The sequence below is a fragment of the Argopecten irradians genome, unplaced genomic scaffold (genome assembly GCF_041381155.1).
Source record: "Argopecten irradians isolate NY unplaced genomic scaffold, Ai_NY scaffold_0592, whole genome shotgun sequence".
In the NCBI taxonomy this organism is placed as follows: Eukaryota; Metazoa; Mollusca; class Bivalvia; order Pectinida; family Pectinidae; genus Argopecten; species Argopecten irradians.
Window position 1 is genome coordinate 1 of NW_027188059.1, and position 23,064 is coordinate 23,064.

Sequence of the window (23,064 nt, forward strand, 5' to 3'; positions counted from 1 at the left end):
TATACAGTGTAATTTGTTTCATTTTGTTTCTCTATTTCTCTGTAGGTACAAACTGCCAGACAAGGATTGTGGTATACGAATTTACTCTGACGACGCTGCTGATATGCATTATAAAGTGAAGGAGAAGATCAAACAGGAAGTTTGACTGTAATTTATTGGTTGTCTGTTCACAAATAAACATCATTTCTGTGTCAGGTTTGTGTTTATCATATTGTCTGAATTCCAGTTACTGTGTCACTGTACGTCTACAGTCACCATATCTCAGTAATTCTATGTCCACTTGGCCATGGTAACACATCCGAGTGTATAAGATCAGCTTTCATGAAAATTGTAGAACGAAAAATTTGATCAGGATCAATATCTTGTATACAGTAGAACTATAATAGTCCAGAATACTCACAAACTGGAATGGAACTATCAGGGAACAGATTTGCTTAATGACCAAGTAGATTTTAGAATTGGTAATTAGGACAGGTTGGTATAGAGACATAAGGTCACAGATTATCGAGGTCTACTGTAAATAGGGTCTTCAAGTTAATTGAGTTTGAGTTAAAAAATTTGAACTTTTGTACTTTTGTATTAGTATTGGTGAAATTTTCCTTTAGTAATTCTAGTAAAAGTATTTTATAATGTTTCAATATGTAGACACATAATCTCTAGAGGTATTTATTACATATTTCATACTGATAAATTGAAAAGGAATCAATTAAATGAAAAGAAATGTTTGAAATGATTTAATATAAATTGATTTAGACATATAATTGATTTTGACAAAATGAGTTTAATGTCAAATGTGTACAGAATTTAGCTTAAAGATTTGTTATTTACAGGACAAGCGCCTACAGAGCTTTTCCTTCCAGGGTATTAAGGAGAAGGAATGGGTCATGGAATCCTTAATTAGGTACATCAAGGTCATAGGTGGACCTCCAGGTCGCGAGGGGCTCCTTGTGGGGCTCAAGAATGGACAGGTTAGTTGTGAAAGGGGCCTTATGCCACAAGGTAAAGAGGACTACTGGTTGGGCTACAAAATGGACAGGTAAATGTAGGCCTGGTATGGGCAAAGGTCAGACCAGTAAATTACCGATGTTGAATGGCGATAAGAAAAATTCAACAATTAACAATTCATTAAATGATTTTATGTAAACTTTTAGGTGATACCAAAAATAATTAAAGTGATATTTTTGTGGATATATTGGGGTTTACTATGAAAACATTTCAGGACAAATATAATATTTCTGTGAGATAAATTAGAAATTTTCAAACCTCGATCAGCAATTGCCTGCTATCACTTGAAGTTTCTATAAAAGAAATCTATTTTGCCTGAATGATTGCTGCCTATGATTATAGCACATTTTGTTTGACTTCCACTGGTTGAGTTGATTCTGTTGAGTTTTCATCACTGCACAACATTGGTCATATTGGCCTGGTCAGAGACTTCACACATGCTTGAAGTGCAGCCTGAGTTCTCCAGGAATCTCTCACCTGCCGATTTTAATTTTGTCACCAGCTCATTGACATGTCACCTGCAGTTGTAATGGAAAATGCGTTAGGTTGTAGTGTTATTTGAAAAAATTTTCCCTAACCAGTTTAATCATGAAGGTAATCATATTTCATTAATTATGAGCCATGGTGGTTAAGTGGTTCAGGTGTTTTGACATATTATTACGTTACACCTCTGGATTGCAAATTTTACAGCAGCATTTAGCAGTTACCAGGTACTGATCATAAGTTGTCTTTGGGCTTTGTCATCCGGCTTTCCTCCTTATTCTAAACCTGGCACATCCTTTAATGACCCTGACTGTTAATACAGTGGAACCTCCCGAAACCGATCATGGTCGGTGCATATAATTTTGGCCGGTTTAGAGAGGGTTCGGTTTGGAGAAGTGAACCGAATACCTATCATTACGATCCGGATTTAATCGATCGGAAGTCGTTTTTCACACTAGTGTACCGCATGTATGGCTAGTGTTCGTTAAACCGACTGATATTGAGTGTTAATGTAAATGTTATCACAAAAGAGAGAATCATACGTTTAAAAGGAATGGATTACAACAATCTTGACTTTGTTACCGCTTGTAAACGTAGTTTAGTTAGTTAGTTGCATGAATGTTCTTGGGATGTTCTCGTCTGCACTAACCTACATACGGCCGATCGCTTCCGGTTACGTCAAGAATCAAATTATATGGTCTAATTACACGATGATCAGTCGATGCCGGTCATTATATGACATAGTCATTTTCTAAAACAATACATGGCTTCGGTTTCTTCATACAGATAATTTACGTTATCCGACGACTACATAAGTAAATAAAAAACCCGTGTGATTTGAATACGAAACTTTCTCTTTATTACTAGCTCTGTTTGTTTTCCCACAGTAAAACAAACCGCGTGCACGCGGTAGACCTTTGTTAAATATCTAAACAATAGACATGATTAAATAATTACACCACCATCTCAGGTATAATTACCGTGTACCTATATCTACATCTGTATACATGCCCCAGGACATGGCGTGCGACAACTATGGTACAGGTACGTGTGTATTTCACGGTCGGTTGATCAGACCTCAATGCAATCTATCGGTGTCGCTCAGGTAAGGCCGGTTTTCAGAAGTGTATTTTAGTTACATTTGACAATTTCGATCTCGAAATCGGTCCGGTATTCGGAATTGGGAGGGATCGGTTTTGGGAAGTTTTATATACTACTAATAAAGAGGAATTCATTCCGTACATGACATCCCCACCCCCCCAAGCCCACCTCGATCGCCCCCCCCTGTTCGGTTTCTAGAGGTGATCGGTTTTAAGAAGGTTTCGGTTTTGAGAAATGTTACACTGTAGGATGTAAAAATAAAATACACAGGTATATGGAAAATAAATTATGCATCATCTTTATTCTGGATTTAATAAAGGTCACAGTTTTACATTGTAGTTAGCTTAAAGATCAAGTTGAGATAATGTTATAATGGCTCATCTACATTAGGTTAGTTGATCATTCTTATAAATTTCTGACGGAACTTGGGAATTTACCAATTTTTCCACTGATTGAGATAACTCACTTCACAGTTGAGTTTGCTGTGAGCACACATCACAAAGGCTTTGTATACTACAAGCTTGATTGAGCTTAGAAATGGAATTTAATTTTTATACATCATTTAGCCGACAATTTGATATAAATCTTATCACCAATACATGTTTTGTTGAAAATTGAAACATTTTAATGCAATTTATTGTATTAATGAACACTTCATGACAATTTTGCATTCGTGTAACTCTAAAATCGGCCTTTAATTTTAGATATATAAAGTAATTACCATATTAGTTCCATGTCGGATTGGATGTCGATACTAAAAGACATTGGAAATATGACATCACTTTCATATCTCCATTTATGGTAAATATTAAATATGCAGCTATTTTTGCAATGTTGGTTGAAATATTATCTACTGAACCGCGAGAATAAGTTGATTTCTTCGAAATAATGAGAACTGTGCTTCGGAAATTATAACCCAGAATAGTCAGGTATTGTTAACCGTTAGAGAAATGCTCCATGGACTTATTAACCCTCGCTCAACCCTTTGACTGCCTTGATTTACTTAGATTAATAGCAAGATAGTTTGTGGAACAATACATTCCCCGATCATAGATGCATTTAGCAGGTCGCCAACATCTGTCCGATGTCTGGACGTATCTGCCTCTCGTACCAAACTGGCTGTGGTGGAACGAACATCAGCACCTGCCTAGTGTACGACAACAACGCAAAAGAGACTATTGTTCAGGTCAATATCTGCTGTACCAGGTAACACAACGCACGGACACACTTAAATCCTGTGGCAGAAAGGATTACATTGGTTATCACAGCACTGTACTCATTGATTTGTCTGATACAGCTGAGGGCTGCGTTTAATCTAGGTAAAATTTTTTGTCTGTAATTAACTTCATGTCTTCGTTACATAACCAGCTGCTGAGAGTTAGGGGAGACGAAGTCTCAAGTGACCTATTCTAATCGCCTTTTATCCGTTGTTCGGTGCCGTTCGTATGGTGATAAAAACAACTCTTTACATTTTGGGACATTCGTCTTCTACTCAAAACTGGTGAACCAAATTTTTATTTTTAAAAGTTTTGCGAAGAGTTACCTTCCATGGCCAAAGCTCAACCAAAGAATTGTTAATTATATGCGTTCTTGCTGAGATCCCCAGAGGGGCCTGAGGGGAGGGGCCTAAAGGCGGATCAAATAGAAGGCTAAAGCTTCAAAAAATCTTCTACTGAAATTCCACAAAATGGAAGAATCAGAATACTCTATGCCAAAATAAAGAAAAGGTGATAAGGTCCTTTACAAAAAGTTGTGGAAGCTTATTGACCCCTAGGGTGTCTCATGATTGAGTGAGAGGGTCCTGTATGTTACTTATAGTTTATATATAGGAAAACACATTTATTTCATCGAGCTTTATTTGCTCACTGTTTTCATAGGCAAATGAGTCTAAACTTTGTTAGAATTATTGGCCTGAGATAGTATTTTAACATCATATCCATATTGGTCCTGACTGACACCCTGGGCCAGTAGGATGGGGCCAAACGCGGCCAAAATGACTAAAATTTCAAACCATTTTCTTTTGAGTTCACAGATTTTATGGAAATGAAATACTCTTCATAGATTTTAAAAAAGTCAAATTCATAAGATCACTGACGGATATCAAGGGCCTGATGGGCCAATATGTAGTGTTTATATGTCTTTGTTTCATTCTGTATCCAAAACTCAGGTAACCGTTAAGGCCCATGGGCCTCTTGTAGACATTTCAAGTTTCTAGGGAAATAAAAAATTATAATGGCATTGTGTGTTGCTCTGATATTATGTCTCAAATGGTATAGTCATGAACTTTGTTGAACATTTTCGTTAGTAGACTAACTAATTAGCCAGTTAACGTTAAAATGACATATAATATAATGCAAAAAGTTCACTTTGATGATAACTTCTACATGTATTTAGTTGATATACTAAAGTGAGAAAAATGATTTAACACAGATGTTTTTCACAAACAGGCATTTCTCTTCCTGTGTATAGTGGGTTGGTCAGCCCAACAACCTCTAACATACAGGTTCTATATTGCTGTCTACTTACAAGCCCTGTGTAGGCTGTTATCAAGTTTTATATGAAGGGGTTCTGCCTGGTCACAGAGTGTGATGGTTTGATTAATTATTGAATGTAACTGTTACAGGAGCCAAATGCCAAACAGTGTGGCCTGGAACACTCACTATGAGGACATGTTGTGCTTCTCAGGGAATGGTCTCCTCAATATCAAGGCCAGCAACTTCCCTGTCCACCAACAGAAACTACAGGTAATCAACAGATATCAGCTGTTTTAGATTGGTGGTAAAGAATTTCCATATGGTGCACTTATAATACATACCTTGATTATATTATTTTCCTGAAATGTGTATATCAGTATCAGTCTGGCATAAATTTATTAATTTTACAAGGAAGTGTTAAAAGAAATCTAGTTTATTCATGGTTAAGAATAATTTTGAAGAAGTTTTTGTATTGAATTTGAGTTTTGCAGGGTTTTGTGGGTTGGAGATTCAGTAGGATCTAAGATCTTCTGTCTACATTGTGTACTCCATGTCCTCAGTAGATGTACCACAGTCAGCATCCATGTACCAGTATCTGGAGAAAAAGTTTTTCAAGTAGGTATCAACAACTAGGCTATCTTATGTAATTGTTCTTTGAAACAATATCTTTTTCTGAAACAATATCTTTGATAGATTTCTCTAGAAACCTGTCAAGAACCGTAACACGGCTTAATTATTCCTTCAGTTACCATGACAGTTATTACATTTCATTGTTGTAGAGACTTAAAATTAACAATCAGGATTGTATTCAATGAAACAGATTTTTAACAAAGTTTTTAAATGCTCCCATTATGATATGAGGCAGATGCTGTCTACAGTTTAACTTGTCTGATCCGATGTCTCTTGGATCAGCATATTTGATCGGTAAAGCCAGGTTTCTGGATTACATAGGTTTAAATTACTATAAATTATGAAGGATATTCCATTCAACTATGCTGGAATAGGCAGATATACACATGTCCACATTAGACAAGGGCCAGTTGAACAAGATCTACTGTATATTAAAACTAATGTTGATATTGTAATTAGCACTCCCTTTAAAACATTTTACCAAACCAACATGTGATGTTAATTACCATGTTGATGGTGAGTTTGTTTATAACTCCTTGTTGTATATAGGGATGCATACAAGGTTGCCTGTCTAGGAGTCACAGACGGAGACTGGGAGGTGCTCGCCCACGAGGCTCTGGAAGGTCTCGACTTTGATACAGCCAAGAAAGCTTTCATCCGCATCAGAGGACCTGAGATACCTAGAGCTCATCCACAACATAGAGGTAGGTAGTCAGGGCCGGACGATTAGATTGGTATGACGAGAGCCATTGTCGATGAAATATTATTAGGAATTAACAAGTTAAATGTTAATCTCAAACACAGAATTTCAAGTCTCGGTGAGATGACTGGTGAGAATTAAGTCAGGAATTTCAGGGAGAGTAAAAACGCAAATTATTGATGAAGTTCTGGAGGTGGAATCAGAAAACAAAAGTCAAAGTAAAGAGAAAGATCTTTCAATGGAAGCATGATTTTGGTTAACATAGCATTTAAGGATTAAAATAATATTGATCAAACTAATTAATTTTTACAGGAAAGGAAAGAAACGAGGAGAACAAGACACCATGGTGTTCCTAGGAGATGTGTATGGTTACCAAGGCAAGTTCCATGAGGGGCTAAAACTCTACAAGAAAGCAAATCATGAACACAAGGCCATGAACATGTACACAGATCTCAGGATGTTTGAATATGCAAAGGTATATATATAAACATCTTCGAGGTTAATGATTCATTCATTCATATTATGAAATCAATCTAGAAAGTGAGCAACAGTTCCATATTTCCTGTTCTATGGGGAATGAAGAAATAATTTGTTATTAAATCCATGATTTCATAACTATTTGCATTTCACAGCATAGTTGTATTGAGAAAAAACTCTAAGATACAAATAATGATGAACATGAATCAAAGTTAAGACATTTTCAGGGTCATTTGGATCCTTTTGCCTATTTCTTGTACTTACAAAGATAATTTGCGAAGACGATACTATGGTGTTACTTTTGCAGTGGCGGATTTGTCATTAACTTTTCACTTTAAAGTTTTGTATTGAGCTCTGTTTCTCAAAATGTTTAAGTCCAATCTTAACCAAACTTTAGACATAACTGAAGGACATCACTTTTACTTTCATTTTTTCCTTCATTTTGTTTTACTTTCAGATGTCTTTAAATATTCCATATAGTTATGTGATAAATCAGTAATGCGGTATGGGGCGATACTTATAAATCTGCGTAATTCTTGTTACAACAATCATGGGTCAATAATGTAATGTTACTAGGAATACATCGGATCTGGTGATCCACTCGACAAGAAGATGCTGATCACTAAACAGGCAGACTGGGCAAAGAGCAGCAATGAACCCAAGGCCGCAGCCGAGATGTACATATCTGCTGGAGAGTTCTGTAAGGCCATAGACATTATTGGTGACCATGGATGGGCTGACATGTAAGTGTGATCAGGTCTCGGTAGTACTGTCCATGTCTTTATCAATATGAGGTGTGGTCAAAATGGCAAGAAGTGGTGCAACAAGAAACCTCATTATATAAATTACCTAGATTGTACACTTTGTATTGTATTCAGGCTGACATCCAGTGTTTATGTTGATCCAGTTGTATTATCAAGATTTAGATACTGTATTCTACCCAATAAGCGCCAAGGGTGTTTAAAAATTTGAAAAAATGAAAAGGTGCTTATTAAGACAAAAAAAAAATTCAAACCTTTACAGTTGTGATCTTTATTTTTGTCTGTACAATTGAAATTGAGGCCTCAAAAGGAGGAGGGGCATTTATAGGGTCATGGGCGCTTATTAGGTCGAATATGGTAATGAAAATTTCCCCCATAGTGCTGATTGACCACAGACGTTATTTATTATTTGGACATTAATTGATGTTTATTTCATGTATATGTGTAATTACTGGTAAGCTAAAATAATTTGCTTTGTTTGTATTATCTGTGCAATCGTTACCTATTCCAGGAATTTTTATAAAACTTTTAAAAACTTTTGTAAAACATTTTTACAGGATGATTGATGTTGCACGTAAACTGGACAAAGCTGACCGAGAGGCGTTGTCCCGAGCTGCAGCCCATTTGGCCAAGATGGAACAATACCCGTATGCTGCTGAGGTGTACAGCAAGATGGGCGACATCAAGTCCCTGATTAATCTACATGTAGAGGCCAAACACTGGGACGATGTGAGTACCTCTTGTTATTCTAACAGTTAATGTTGATCATATTATTGTTTTATTACTAACAAGATGCCTTAATAAAAATTGTGATATACATGTACTGGCATCTTTAAATTGATTGTAGATTAATAATCTCACTAGGACAGTGTCAGGTTAAACAACAAATTATTGATTTCATTAAAAGCTTATTTGAATAAAACTTTTAAAAGTCAAAATGCTAGAGTGATGTTATTGATCACTGTTTTTAGGTCACCTGAGACGAAGTCTCAAGTGACCTATTCTAATCGCCTTTTGTCCGTCGTCGTGCGTCGTCCGTCGTGCGTCGTCCGTCGTGCGTTGTCCGTCGTATGTCCATAAACAATTTACATTTTCGACTTCTTTCTCCAAAACTGCTGAAGCAATTTCAATGAAATTTTGCACAAACCTTCTAAGGCATAAGGCCAATCAAAATTGTGAATTATATGGTCCCCACCCCCCAGGAAGCTATGGGAGGGGCCAAAAGGGGTAAAATTGACTAAAATTTCAAAAATCTTCTCCACTCACAGATGTGATGGAATTAAATACTCTTCATAGATAGAAAGGTCGTAAGGTCCTTTACAAAAATTGTGAATTATATGACCCTGGGGTCTCGCGTTTTCCCCCGTGGGGAGGGGGTCAGGTTTACTATAGTTTATATAGGGGAAAACACATTTATGAGCATTTTTTGCTCAATTTTCATAGGAAATGAGTCAAACTTGTTTAGAATTACTAGCCTGAGAAAACATTTTAATATCATATCTATATTGGTCCTGGTCAACGCCCTCGGGGCAAAGGGGCGGGGCCAAAAGAGGCAAATAGGCTAAGACTTTAAAAATCTTCTTCTTAAATACTGGAAAAGGTAGAATCAAATACTCTTCATAGATGGACAGGTCTTAAGGTATTTTTATGAAAATTGTGAATTATATGACCCTGGGGTCTCACGTTTCCCCCTAAGGGGGTCAAGTTTTACTATAGTCTATATAGGGAAAAAACAATTTATGAGCATTTTTTTTGCTCAATTTTCATAGGAAAGGAGTCAAACTTGTTTAGAATTATTAGCCTGAGATAACACTTTTTAATATCAAATCTATATTGGTCCTGGTCAACCCCCTCGGGACAGGGGGCGGGGCCAAAAGGGGCAAATAGGCTAAAACTTTAAAAATCTTCTTCTTAAATACTGGAAATGGTAGAATCAAATACTCTTCATAGATGGACAGGTCTTAAGGTGTTTTTTATATAAATTGTAAATTATATGACTCTTGGGTCTCATGTTTCCCCCTGGGGGAGGGGGTCAAGTTTACTTTAGTTTATATAGGAAAAAACACATTTATGAACATTATTTGCCTAGTTTTTTCATAGGAAATTAGTCAAACTGGGTTAGAATTATTAATCTGAAATAGCATTTAACATCATATCCATATTGGTCATGGCCGACCCCCAGGGGCCAGAGGGGCGAAGCCAAAATGGGTCAAAATGGTAATTTCAAAAATCTTCTTTTTGAATTCACAGATTTGATGGAACCAGATACTCTTGACTGATTAGAAGGTCTGAAGGCCCTTTACAAAAATTTGTGAATTTCATGGCCCTGGGATCTCAGATTTTCCCCCGGGGAGGGGGTCAAATTTAATATAGTTTATATAGGAAAAACACATTTAGGAACATTATTTGCTTAGTTTTCATAGGAAATTAGTCAATCTGGGTTAGAATTATTAGCCTGAGATAGCATTTTAACATCATATCCATATTGGTCCTGGCCGACCCCCAGGGGCCAGAGGGGTGGGGCCAAAAGGGGTCAAAATGGATAACATTTCAAAAATCTTTCTTCTGAATTCACAGATTTGATGGAACCAAATAATCTTCATAGATTAAAAAGTCTAATTTATAAAATCACTGACTGACTTCAAGGGCCTGATGGGCAAATATATAGTGTTTATATATGCATGTCTTTGTTTCATTCTGTATCTGAACTCAGGTGACCGCTAAGGCCCATGGGCCTCTTGTTATATTTTTAGCAACAAACTAAATCAATTTTTTTTAGCTCACCTGGCCCGAAGGGGCCGGTGAGCTTATGTCATGGCGCGGCGTCCGTCGTCCGTCGTCCGTCGTCCGTCGTCCGTCGTCCGTCCGTCCGTCAACATTTCCTTTAAATTGCTACTAGTCATAGAGTTCTGGATGGATTTGTAACCAAATTTGGCCACAAACATCCTTGGGGGAAGGGGAACAGAACTTGTATAAATTTTGGCTCTGACCCCCTGGGGGCAGGAGGGGCGGGGCCCAATAGGGGAAATAGAGGTAAATTCTATAAATCGCTACTTGTCCTTGAGTTCTGCATGGATTGTAACCAAATTTGGCCAGAAACATCCTTGGGGGAAGGGGAACAGAACTTGTATAAATTTTGGCTCTGACCCCAAGGGGACAAGAGGGGCGGGGCCCAATAGGGGAAATAGAGGTAAATCCTATAAATCGCTACTTGTCCTAGAGTTCTGCATGGATTGTAACCAAATTTGGCCAGAAACATCCTTGGGGGAAGGGGAACAGAACTTGTATAAATTTTGGCTCTGACCCCTCGGGGGCAGGAGGGGCGGGGCCCAATAGGGGAAATGGAGGTAAATCCTATAAATCGCTACTTGTCCTAGAGTTCTGCATGGATTGTAACCAAATTTGGCCAGAAACATTTTGGGGGAAGGGGACCAGAACTTGTATAAATTTTGGCTCTGACCCCAAGGGGGCAGGAGGGGCGGGGCCCAATAGGGGAAATAGAGGTAAATTCTATAAATCGCTACTTGTCCTAGAGTTCTGCATGGATTGTAACCAAATTTGGCCAGAAACATCCTTGGGGGAAGGGGACCAGAACTTGTATAAATTTTGGCTCTGACCCCCGGGGGGCAGGAGGGGCGGGGCCCAATAGGGGAAATAGAGGTAAATTCTATAAATCGCTACTTGTCCTAGAGTTCTGCATGGATTGTAACCAAATTTGGCCAGAAATATCCTTGGGGGAAGGGGAACAGAACTTGTATAAATTTTGGCTCTGACCCCTCGGGGGCAGGAGGGGCGGGGCCCAATAGGGGAAATGGAGGTAAATTCTATAAATCGCTACTTGTCCTAGAGTTCTGCATGGATTGTAACCAAATTTGGCCACAAACATCCTTGGGGGAAGGGGAACAGAACTTGTATAAATTTTGGCTCTGACCCCAAGGGGGCAGGAGGGGCGGGGCCCAATAGGGGAAATAGAGGTAAATTCTATAAATTGCTACTTGTCCTAGAGTTCTGCATGGATTGTAACCAAATTTGGCCCAGAAACATCCTTGGTGGAAGGGGACCAGAACTTGTATAAATTTTGGCTTCTGACCCCCGGGGGGCAGGAGGGGCGGGGCCCAATAGGGGAAATAGAGGTAAATTCTATAAATTGCTACTTGTCCTAGAGTTCTGCATGGATTGTAACCAAATTTGGCCAGAAACATCCTTGGGGGAAGGGGACCAGAACTTGTATAAATTTTGGCTCTGACCCCCGGGGGGCAGGAGGGGCGGGGCCCGTTAAGGGAAATAGAGGTAAATCCTAAAAATCGCTACTTGTCCTAGAGTTCTGCATGGATTGTACCACCCAAATTTGGCCAGAAACATCCTTGGGGTTAACAGAATTCGTTATAAATTTTGGCTTTGACCCCCTAGAGCAGTGGGGCTCAATACGGGAATTAGAGGTTAATATTCAAATTCCTTCAGAAAAATAAACAATGAACTTTTATTCAGAACATTACTTGGCATTACCAACCAGGTGAGCGATACAGGCCCTCTGGGCCTCTTGTTTTAATTTTCTAAAATGAAATTATATCTATGCTTAAAGTCTTTACATAGTTAGTTTATTCAAGATAAGTCGAAGTTTGTAGTAAGATAAACATAGAGTTAATTTGTGTTTACTATTTTATCTATGTGTTTAGAGACTTTCTTAACTCCTCTGTGTCTAATACGGTATGTGTGCGACATTTTCCTGTATATGTCTTTAATACGGTCTGTGTATATGTAATCAGGCCTTCACACTGGTGGAGAAAACATCCAGAATACAAGGAAGAAGTGTATGTACCTTACGCTCAATGGCTGGCTGAGAATGACAAGTTTGAAGAGGCACAACAAGGTAGTTAATACACAATGTTTACCAATAATTCTTAATATCCTGAATATTATGTATGTGGATTAGATCTTATTTAGTTAAAATTGAATACTAAAATGATCTTGTCCCATCAGCTTTCCACAAGGCTGGACTTCAGACCGAGGCTGTTAAGGTACTGGAACAGCTTACCCACAATGCCGTGCTGGAGAGTCGGTTCAATGACGCTGGCTATTACTTCTGGAAGCTGTCCATGCAATGTCTAGATATAGCCAAAGGTAAATGAAGTATCTAATTTTAAGTTTTATGTAGTCTAATTTTTAGCTCACCTGGTCCGAAGGACCAAGGTGAGCTTATGCCATACCGTGGCGTCCGGCGTCCCGTCGTCCGTCGTCCGTCGTCCGTCGTCCGTCGTCCGTCCGTCCGTCCGTCCGTCAACAATCGACTTCTTCTCCATAACCGCTGGTCGGATTTCAACAAAATTTGGCTGGTAGCATCCTTATGGGCTACTAACTGAAAATTGTACAAATGATGGGGCTGACCCCCCAGGGGCCTGAGGGGCGGGGCCAAAAGGGGTCAATTTGGCTATTTCCATATAAACGACTTCTTCTCTGAAACCAAGCATGGGATAGCACCCATAATGCAATGGTAGCATCCTTATAGGGTGGGGATTCAAAATTGTACAAATGATGGGGCTGACCCCCCGGGGGCCTGAGGGGCGGGGTCAAATGGGGTCCATTTGGCTATTTCCATATAAACGACTTCTTCTCTGAAACCAAGCATGGGATAGCACCCATAATGCAATGGTAGCATCCTTATAGGGTGGGGATTCAAAATTGTACAAATGATGGGGCTGACCCCCCGGGGGCCTGAGGGGCGGGGTCAAATGGGGTCAATTTGGCTATTTCCATATAAACGACTTCTTCTCTGAAACTAAGCATGAGATAGCACTCATAATGCAATGGTAGTATCGTTATAGGGTAGGGATTAAAAATTGTACAAATGATGTGGCTGACCCCCCGGGGGCCTGAGGGGCGGGGTCAAAAGGGTTCAATTTGGCTATTTCCATATAAACGACTTCTTCTCTGAAACCAAGCATGGGATAGCACCCATAATGCGATGGTAGCATCCTTATAGGGTGGGGATTCAAAATTGTACAAATGATGGGGCAGACCCCCGGGGGCCTGAGGGGCGGGGTCAAATGGGGTCAATTTGGCTATTTCCATATAAACGACTTCTTCTCTGAAACTAAGCATGAGATAGCACTCATAATGCAATGGTAGTATCTTTATAGTGTGGGAATTCAAAATTGTGCAAATGATAGGGCTGACCCCCCGGGGGCCTGAGGGGCGGGGTCAAAAGTGGTCAATTTCCATATAAATAACTTTTTCTCTGCAACTTAACATGGGATTACGCTCATAATGCAATGGTTACATCCTTATAGGGTTTGAATTCAAAATTTTGCAAATGATGGGGCTGACCCCCCGGGGGCCTGAAGGGTGGGGTCAAAAGGGGTCAATTTAGCTATTTCCATATAAACGACTTCTCTGCAACTAAGAATGGAAGAGCACTTATAATGCAATGGTAGCATCCTTATAGGGTTGGGATTTGAAATTGTACAAATGATAGGGCTGACCCCCGGGGCCTTAGACGGCAATAGATGCGAGGTCAAAAGGTCAATTAGGCTACTATTTTCATATAAATTACTTTGTCTCTGAACCTATGTATTGGATAGCATATTTGTATGGTATCAATAGCATCATTGTATGGTTGTGATTCAAAATTAAACTTTGGGAGTCAATTTTGCTTATTTTTCTAATTGTCTGAGTCTTGTGATAATTACTAACAAAAAACCAGGTGAGCGATACAGGCCCTCTGGGCCTCTTGTTTAATTTATTTCTTAAACATATTCCTTTCAATATTTATTTAGTTTGAATTAAGATTTAGCTATTTATGTAGCCAATGTACCTTATTTTGCATTTTGTATTCATATGTGATGGTGTCTTCACTTCTCCATTTTCAATTTTCTTTAGACTAATTTTTAATGGTTTGTGCTTTACATCTAAAATTTGTTGTCATCACCATGAAGCGTAGTGATTATATAAAACGACATCATGACAATTTTTACCACAGTCTCTCAGAACACACAAATACACCACAAATATGCAGGGCATGTAAATGAAACAAAATATCAGCAGACAAATGTACACAGTCACATAAATCAGAACACTGACCATAGTCTTTGAGAAACCATAGTCTGTAACTCAACTGATAAAAGAACAACCTAAAAATAAAGATTTTCCCGAATTTTAAATCGTTGAAGTTTTGTTATTTTTACAGTAACCTAGTTTCTAATAGACTATTACTGTAATAGTGATAGTTTATACTTTTTCACATCTGATTCAGTAATTTTAATACAATCTTTCAGTTTTGATCCGAATCCAAACCTTATCAATATTATGAGAGAAGAAATAAATTAACAATTTATAGATACTATAAACAGACCTGTTTTTGTGTGTGATCAAATTTTGCACAATTTACCCAGAGATATGATATCAAAATAAATAATCGCAAAAATGTGTCAAATATCATAGAGTCATGTGACTCTATAACACAAAGTTAAATCACCACAATACATTGCTCTATGGTGTTTGTTACTAAGTAGATGGATATTAGTGTTACTTATACATGTTGTCAAATTATTTCTTCATTCAGATGATGAAGGTAAGAAGAGTTGTATATAACTGCTTTAGTATTAGTTTTACTCTCTGTTCATATGCAGACACTGTTCTTTATAATCACAGTTTTATTTTGTTTTACCATTAATAGTTATTTTTGTTGAAATTGTGTGTTTTATTTAACCATTCTTATCTGAACACGTTCTGAAGTTGTACAGTATATATCCAAAAGCGTGTCTAAATTTTGAAGTGTCACAAACTCTATTCTTTCAAGGAATAAATGAATTCTTTATGATCAATATCATTGAATGTCTGTTCAAGGCTATTCCAGTAGTCAGTGTCTAACCAAGGATACCACGTGTAAAAGAGCTTGTGTAGCTAAGTCTGAGGTAATAGTGGTCCTTAGTGGCTAAGGTGTTTCGGCATATTACCAGTAACCCTCCACTTGTGGGTTTTAAATTTGAATCCCACATGGGGTGGAACACACACATGAGGAATGAAATCTATTATTTTGTATTTTGTATTTTGGAATCACTGGCTCATATTGATATCTTGATGGAATAGCCTTGTCTTAACATCAAATAACTTATAAGTTATGAATCATGAGTTATGAATTATGAGTTATACTTTTTTACATTTCAATAAATCGGTAGCCAGAACTATAATTATAGAGTAGGGTGATGGGTGTGTGATTGCTGTGGTTTGCTTATATATCTCTGTAGTTACTGTTATATTAGTTCACCAGATATGGCAGGACAAAATCAGTTACTGTTATATTAGTTCACAAGATATGGCAGGAAGAAATTAGTTACTGTTATATTAGTTCACCAGATATGGCAGGACAAAATCAGTTACTGTTATATTAGTTCACAAGATATGGCAGAAAGAAATTAGTTACTGTTATATTAGTTCACCAGATATGGCAGGACAAAATCAGTTACTGTTATATTAGTTCACCAGATATGGCAGGACAAAATTAGTTACTGTTATATTAGTTCACCTGATATGGCAGGACCAAATTAGTTACTGTTATATTAGTTCACCAGATATGGCAGGACAAAATTAGTTACTGTTATATTAGTTCACCAGATATGGCAGGACAAAATCAGTTACTGTTATATTAGTTCACCAGATATGGCAGGACAAAAATTAGTTACTGTTATATTAGTTCACCTGATATGGCAGGACCAAATTAGTTACTGTTATATTAGTTCACCGGATATGGCAGGACCAAATTAGTTACTGTTATATTAGTTCACCAGATATGGCAGGACAAAATTAGTTACTGTTATATTAGTTCACCAGATATGGCAGGACCAAATTAGTTGGTTTTTTATACATTTCTGGTTCATAGAAGAAAACAAATATTAAGTCACATGTTTCGACCACTTACGGCACATACAATGTATAACTTTAAGGGATTATGATGACTAGTTTGCTAACTGTTATATTAGTTCACCAGATATAGCAGGACAAAATTAGTTACTGATGCGTGAAACAGTAGAAATGTTAAGAAAATTGTCAACAATAGATGTTTCTATTCATATGAGTCTGTAAATTCTGTATTTTGTTAAATGAACCATATAAAACAAACTTGTATACATTGTATACATCTGTAACTCAAAGACCCTGCTTTGTTTTTCACCTAATATGTAACGTATGTGAAAAAAGTTTGAGTTAAGTCATTTTTTTTTACTTTAGTATGTTTTAAGAAATCAGCCCATGGACTAAGTTGGAATGATTTGTTGATCTAGGCCAAAAACACATGATTTGATTTTATCCAATTCTGATGAAGAGGAATTTTACCACACATTGTTAAAGGTTACTGATGTTTACCTATTCAAATGAGAAAGTTAATCTTGAACTAATAGGAGGTTGAAGATTATTTATTAAGTGCCTTGACTTGATTCTATTCCTTTGCAGTTATTGACGACCCTGATAAGAAGGAGGAGATGTTGAATAAATTCCACGACTACCAACGGAAAGCTGACATGTATTACGCCTATCATTCCATACAGAGATATACAGTAAGCTATCAATAGTAAAAAACTGTCCCATATTTTCCCACTAGACCTTCTTGCATGGTCACCAGGTTGAAGCTAACAACGCAATTTGGATCTATTTCTAGGCCCTTGCTGTTAGCATCAAATCATGGCATTGCCCTAATAGATTAAATTATCATGGATGTTGATAGGACATTAAACAAACTTTAACCAAAATTAAACCTCCGAAAATTACTGGTACATTTATACAGTTGTAAAATTGAGATATATTACTGTTTTTATCTTGTGCAAAAGACTTATAAGTTGTAAAATTGAGAGGTATAACTGTTTTTCTCTTGTACAGAAGTTGTACAATTGAGAGGTATAACTGTTTTTATCTTGTACAGAAGTTGTATTATTTAGTGGTATAACTGTTTTTATCTTGTACAGAAGTTGTACAATTGAGTGGTATAACTGTTTTTATCTTGTACAGAAGTTGTATAATTGAGAGGTATAACTGTTTTTATCTTGTACAGAAGTTGTATTATTGAGTGGTATAACTGTTTTTATCTTGTACAGAAGTTGTATTTTTGAGAGGTATAACTGTTTTTATCTTGTACAGACGTTGTACAATTGAGAGATATAACTGTTTTATCTAGTGTTAGTTGTAACCCATGCTTGTTATCTTTTGCAGGATGAGCCCTTCACATCCCATCTCCCAGAGGCGTTATTTAACATATCTAGATATCTGCTGCATATGATGCAGGCCAACGTTCCTCACGGCAATCTCCAAAAGTGTATCCTTTACTGTTCAATACACAATAATTACCTCATTCGCCCCTGAAGACACATTTAGGTTCTTCTTAATCATAGACTAGGCTAGTCCATTATGACATTTCGGGGGTAACAGAGTTAAATCTTAGTAGGGGGTGGGATCATATTTGTTTGTATCTTTCATTATCTAGCATAGATATATTCATCTCCCAACTATATCTAGCTAGACAATCATACAACAGGTGTTGATCTTGTATCAACGTTATTTGCAAACAACATAACAGTCACTGTTGGACTTAATTTTCAATATCTTCATAATTTCCCATGTTGTATTTTACTTTCATGTCTTCATGTATTTTAAGCACCAAACAGTTTGCATTCTGAAATATATTACGTACTTGTTATTCAGTCTCAGATTCAAAAAGTTGATACAGAGTAAGAAAATGGGTCAATCTCTGAGCATTTGATAATGCGACGATACGTGGAAGAAATACAGGACAAATGAAAATTTTATATCCCTTAACGATAACAAGTGGTACACTGTACGCCCTAGCCAAGCAGAGTAAGAACCTTGGAGCCTACAAGCTAGCTCGATATGCCTACGAGAAACTCCAATCCCTACGTGTTCCATCCCGCTTCCTGGAAACTGTAGATCTGGGCAGTATCATGATCAGATCCAAACCATTCCATGACGGTGATGTAAGTGTGAATGTATACACCTCATATCTAAGTTATTATTATGTATAGACAATATAGTATATATACAGCAGGAATCACATGATAAATAAATCATAGGATAAAAACTGAGTCTACTGCTGTTATTGCCAATTATGTGATCATAAATTATCTTTATTTATAGATTTATTTGTTCACTTATGAATACATCTACATAGTTTTCTAATCCGTGAATTTTGATGGATTTTAAGAAAGTCATTACATTCAAACATGCTTTCAACAAATTCATGGTTTTGGTGTAATTTATCAAACATTTGTTTTTGATAATGAACATTCCCCACCAAGGAAATTTACAATGTGTGTATATGTATAATGAATTACGCTTGTAACAAATTAATTTTTAAATTTGTTAGTCCCAAACAGTTTGTTATGATAATGGTGTATATTTGACAGGACCTACTACCAATGTGCTACAGATGTTCTACCACCAATCCACTCCTTAATAATAATGGTGACTGCTGTAACAACTGTCGACAACCTTTCATACATTCCTTTGTGTCATTTGGTGAGTGATCAATATCAAAACTAAAAACTACTCAGTAACATTATGTTTCAGCCAATAAATCAATAGATAGTGGTATATATTTGTTCGGCCATTATTTAGCCTCTGATGAAGATCTAGCATTGCCACAAAACCCATTGGTGATTGCACATTAAGCTATCGTAAGTCAGCTGTGATTCTTCGACAATTGTGGTGTGACTTGTCTTTCCTAGAAAAAAACTCCAACTTTTCTGTAATGATATGGTTTTGTGTTTATAAGCTCACCTGGTCTAAGACCATAGCATGGCATCCGTCTACAATACATATAATCAACTTCTTGAAAACCACAGGATGGAAATTTACCAAATTTGCCTGGTAGCATCCTTATGGGTTGTGGATTGATAATTGTACATATGGTTAGGGGATCCTGATGGAAAGAGCCAAAAGGTGTTAATATGGCTAGATCTCTGAACAATATGAATTGATATCATGTATATTATATGTATATCAACTTGATATGCTTTGAATTTTCTTTTAAATGAGACAGCTATTTAGTTCATATAGATTTAATCTATATTTGCAAAACTTGACACTGTTGTGTTGGGTTCTAAGTCACATAAATGTTTGTTATTGCTGAATTAGACCAGGTGAGCGATAAAGCACTGTGGGTGTCTTGTAGTAATATATGGATAACAGATTAGTTGACCTTGACCTTTGTCTGGTAACAGAGGTGCTGCCTTTAGTAGAGTTTGTACTAGAACCAGGACTCACTGATGAGGAGGCTGTACTCGTCCTTGACCTTTCTATACCCAAACAGAAGAAGGAAGAAAAGAACTGGCAGGAGAAGAGGATGGGACGTATCCTTAAACTTATGAACATGATCAGACATATTCAGGCAGATCCATTGATAACATTCTACATATTTGTGAAGATATGTACATGTATTGCATGAATTTGTGTGGTGGAATTCATATTAATGTAAATCTAACCCACTAGTTAAACCTTCAAAGTCAAAACCTTCAGTTGTTTAAGTTGTTGACTTGAGCTCTTATCTAAGACAATTCTAATTTGAAGTATTTTGGTTAGTATAAACTTCAAACTCATTTCATTGGAGGTTTTGGATATCTGTCAATCTAGTTATAAGTACATGTACAAAAAATATCTACTATTATGGTAAAAATTACTTCTTTCATAGCTATATGAACTATATATTAATTCCCTAACCGATGCTTAGCTGCACAAACTCTACGACTAGGGGATGATCCTCCGGAAGAAGAAGATGACGATCCCTTCACAGCTAAACTTATGTCGTTTGAGGTGAGTTAATACTTCACAATCGGATATGTATAACTGTTTTACAGAAGAATAGTCATTGATCTATCTCCTAAACATGGATTGGAAGTGAAACTATGTGTTTATTATATGGAATCATGCAAGTGACACATTGTGGTGTGTGTGAAAAAGAATTTACTCAAGCACATCCGCATTTTCATATTGAATTACATTGCTGTATTGCAATCTCATAAACTACATTTTTGTATTGCTATCTTTTAGAATAAGAAGAATCCAATTATGTTTTCAGAGAAGAATGATATAATATTGTTATGGTGTGTTACAGCAAGGAGGAACCGATTTTTCACCTGTGGTAGTGACAAAGTCAGTTCTACAGTCAATGTCACGCTCAGAAGTATACATACTTAAGTGGCCCAAACCACTAAGGTACCAGTTTTTCCGTTCCCTACTGCCCGACGTCACCATCACACAGTGTCATTCCTGTCAGAAGGTTAGTGAGAGTAACAAAAAAACTATAACTTATATGTCTAAGTATTCATTCTAAAATAAAAAATTTGATGGCCATGGCCAGTTGATGGTTTTTCTTGGGAGAAGCTGTTGTGAGCTTACCTCCACTGTCTAGTGCGACGTAATTAACCATTGCTATTTATGGGAAGGACAAAAACACACTAGACAAGAGCTTTTTTAAAAGTGAATAATTGATTTCACATTTTGTCACTAGTTGATTAACTGACTTTAACATTATAATTTGATACATAACAAAACTGATATTGATCATATACATTTACGATATTCGCCGTAGCCAGGGCATTTAAACACTGTAACATATAGGGGCACGCATTAGGGAACCAAGATGTATTTTGTATACAAGTTAGCCTTAGTTTATTTCTTTCCATACTCATGGCACATTAATCTCTGTCACAGTAAACATGCATAATTATGTTTGGATTCTTATGTGAAAGACTCACAATTTTACACATATGCTGTAACATGAATTAATTGTTATTTAAAAGAGGAATTACCAATTGCATTATTGGTATTAATATATTTCTGGAAATTTATTATATTTTTTCTACTTTTCATCCTTTCAGCTTTTCCACACTGATGACTTTGAGCTACAATACCTTCAGAAAGGAAGCTGTCCGTTCTGCCGAGGAACTACGGAAGACTGAACAAAGAAAAAAAAAATATCACGCCTTGTAATTGAAGAATTTTTCTCTGGAGACATTAAAAAACATACAACAGTGTTCTCCATCGTGACCAGGGAATGGAAGCTCTCCCTTCTGTAACTCGGTGTTCTAGTGCTTTAACTGAGATTCATGGACAAAATCTCACCATCTATCATGAAAGAAATCCGTCATGTTGGTTTTTTCCTAGCTAGCGTTCAAACTTTACACATTCCTCTCTATATCTCATCCGTCCAAGGAACTTTTTAATACGGTTAAATTTTGTCTCTTAGGTTTATGAATGAAAAAAAAATGTTAGTGAATATGTTCACATTTGTGAAGTGAAGAAGTTGGGACCTATATTTAGCAGGAATCAAAATGACTGATAGAATAAAATTTTCATAGTACACTGAAAGCTAATGATATATGAATCCAGTGATATGTAAAACAGGCTTGCTGTACTGTGGTGTTTTTGTATAATTGCCTCATATCATATTCCTGTGATCCTAAGTGCAAATGGAAAATGACAAATTTTACCTATCAAAGCTGTAAAAGATCGATGAAGGTATAAACAGTTGTTTTCATGGTTTGAAATTTTCATGATTCAAATTTTAATGAATCGGAAAATTTGCAAGCTAACTATACTAGCATATACATGTATATAATTAACCCACCTCTTTTATTTCAATGATAAAATCCTTGTGATAATGTCCTGCATGTACAGTATATCCTCTAACAGCAAACTATACACACAAAGTCATTGTAGTGCTTTATATATGTAATGAGATTAAATACCGTCCGATATATGGAAATTTATATACCAAAAGTGTGATACAGCCTTTTTATATTAAATATTCACTGACTAGGAGCACTGTGGATTTGTTGAACCACCAAGTTAGTAATGGAATTCAGATTGCACCATAAAATCAAATATGCTTGATTTTCTTTTAGTACACCTCGTTTGAACATTTAATTCAAAAACTTGGTTGAGTGCTATTTATGTAAAGAAACTTTCAGACACCAAGACTTCAAAATATAGCACTTCTCTCCATGGTTGCTTTAGTATACAGGATCCTTATGAATCCACAAGAAACTTCTCAATGGAAACTATTTATAAAATTGTGTTAGCAAAACCTGTCAAAACTTTAAGTGAACTAGAATAGCTCATGCCTGGTTTAAATAAGTGATATTTTGATGCATGGTGTTTGTGTATAATATAAACTTACATGTATTAAACCGTCCAATAAAGTATTTTATATACGATAGCTTACAGAATGAATTGGTTCTGGTTGTGAATGAGACTTTCATATTTGTTAATATGTAAAATATTTTTTTTATTAGACTGTACATTAATATTTTATGTAAATGTTGATGTGAACCTTGTTTCTGTATCATTGCAAATGATTTTGTTAGATCTGATTATTTAATGTGTACATTACGTAGATTGTGATGCAATTGTCTATTTATAAAGTAATTTTTTA

General features: G+C 36.6%; 1 pseudogene; it reads left to right on the forward strand.

Moving 5' to 3' along the window:
• Positions 1–45: 45 nt before the first annotated feature.
• On the forward strand, positions 46–23,048 carry LOC138313087 (intraflagellar transport protein 122 homolog; annotated as a pseudogene).
• Positions 23,049–23,064: the final 16 nt, after the last annotated feature.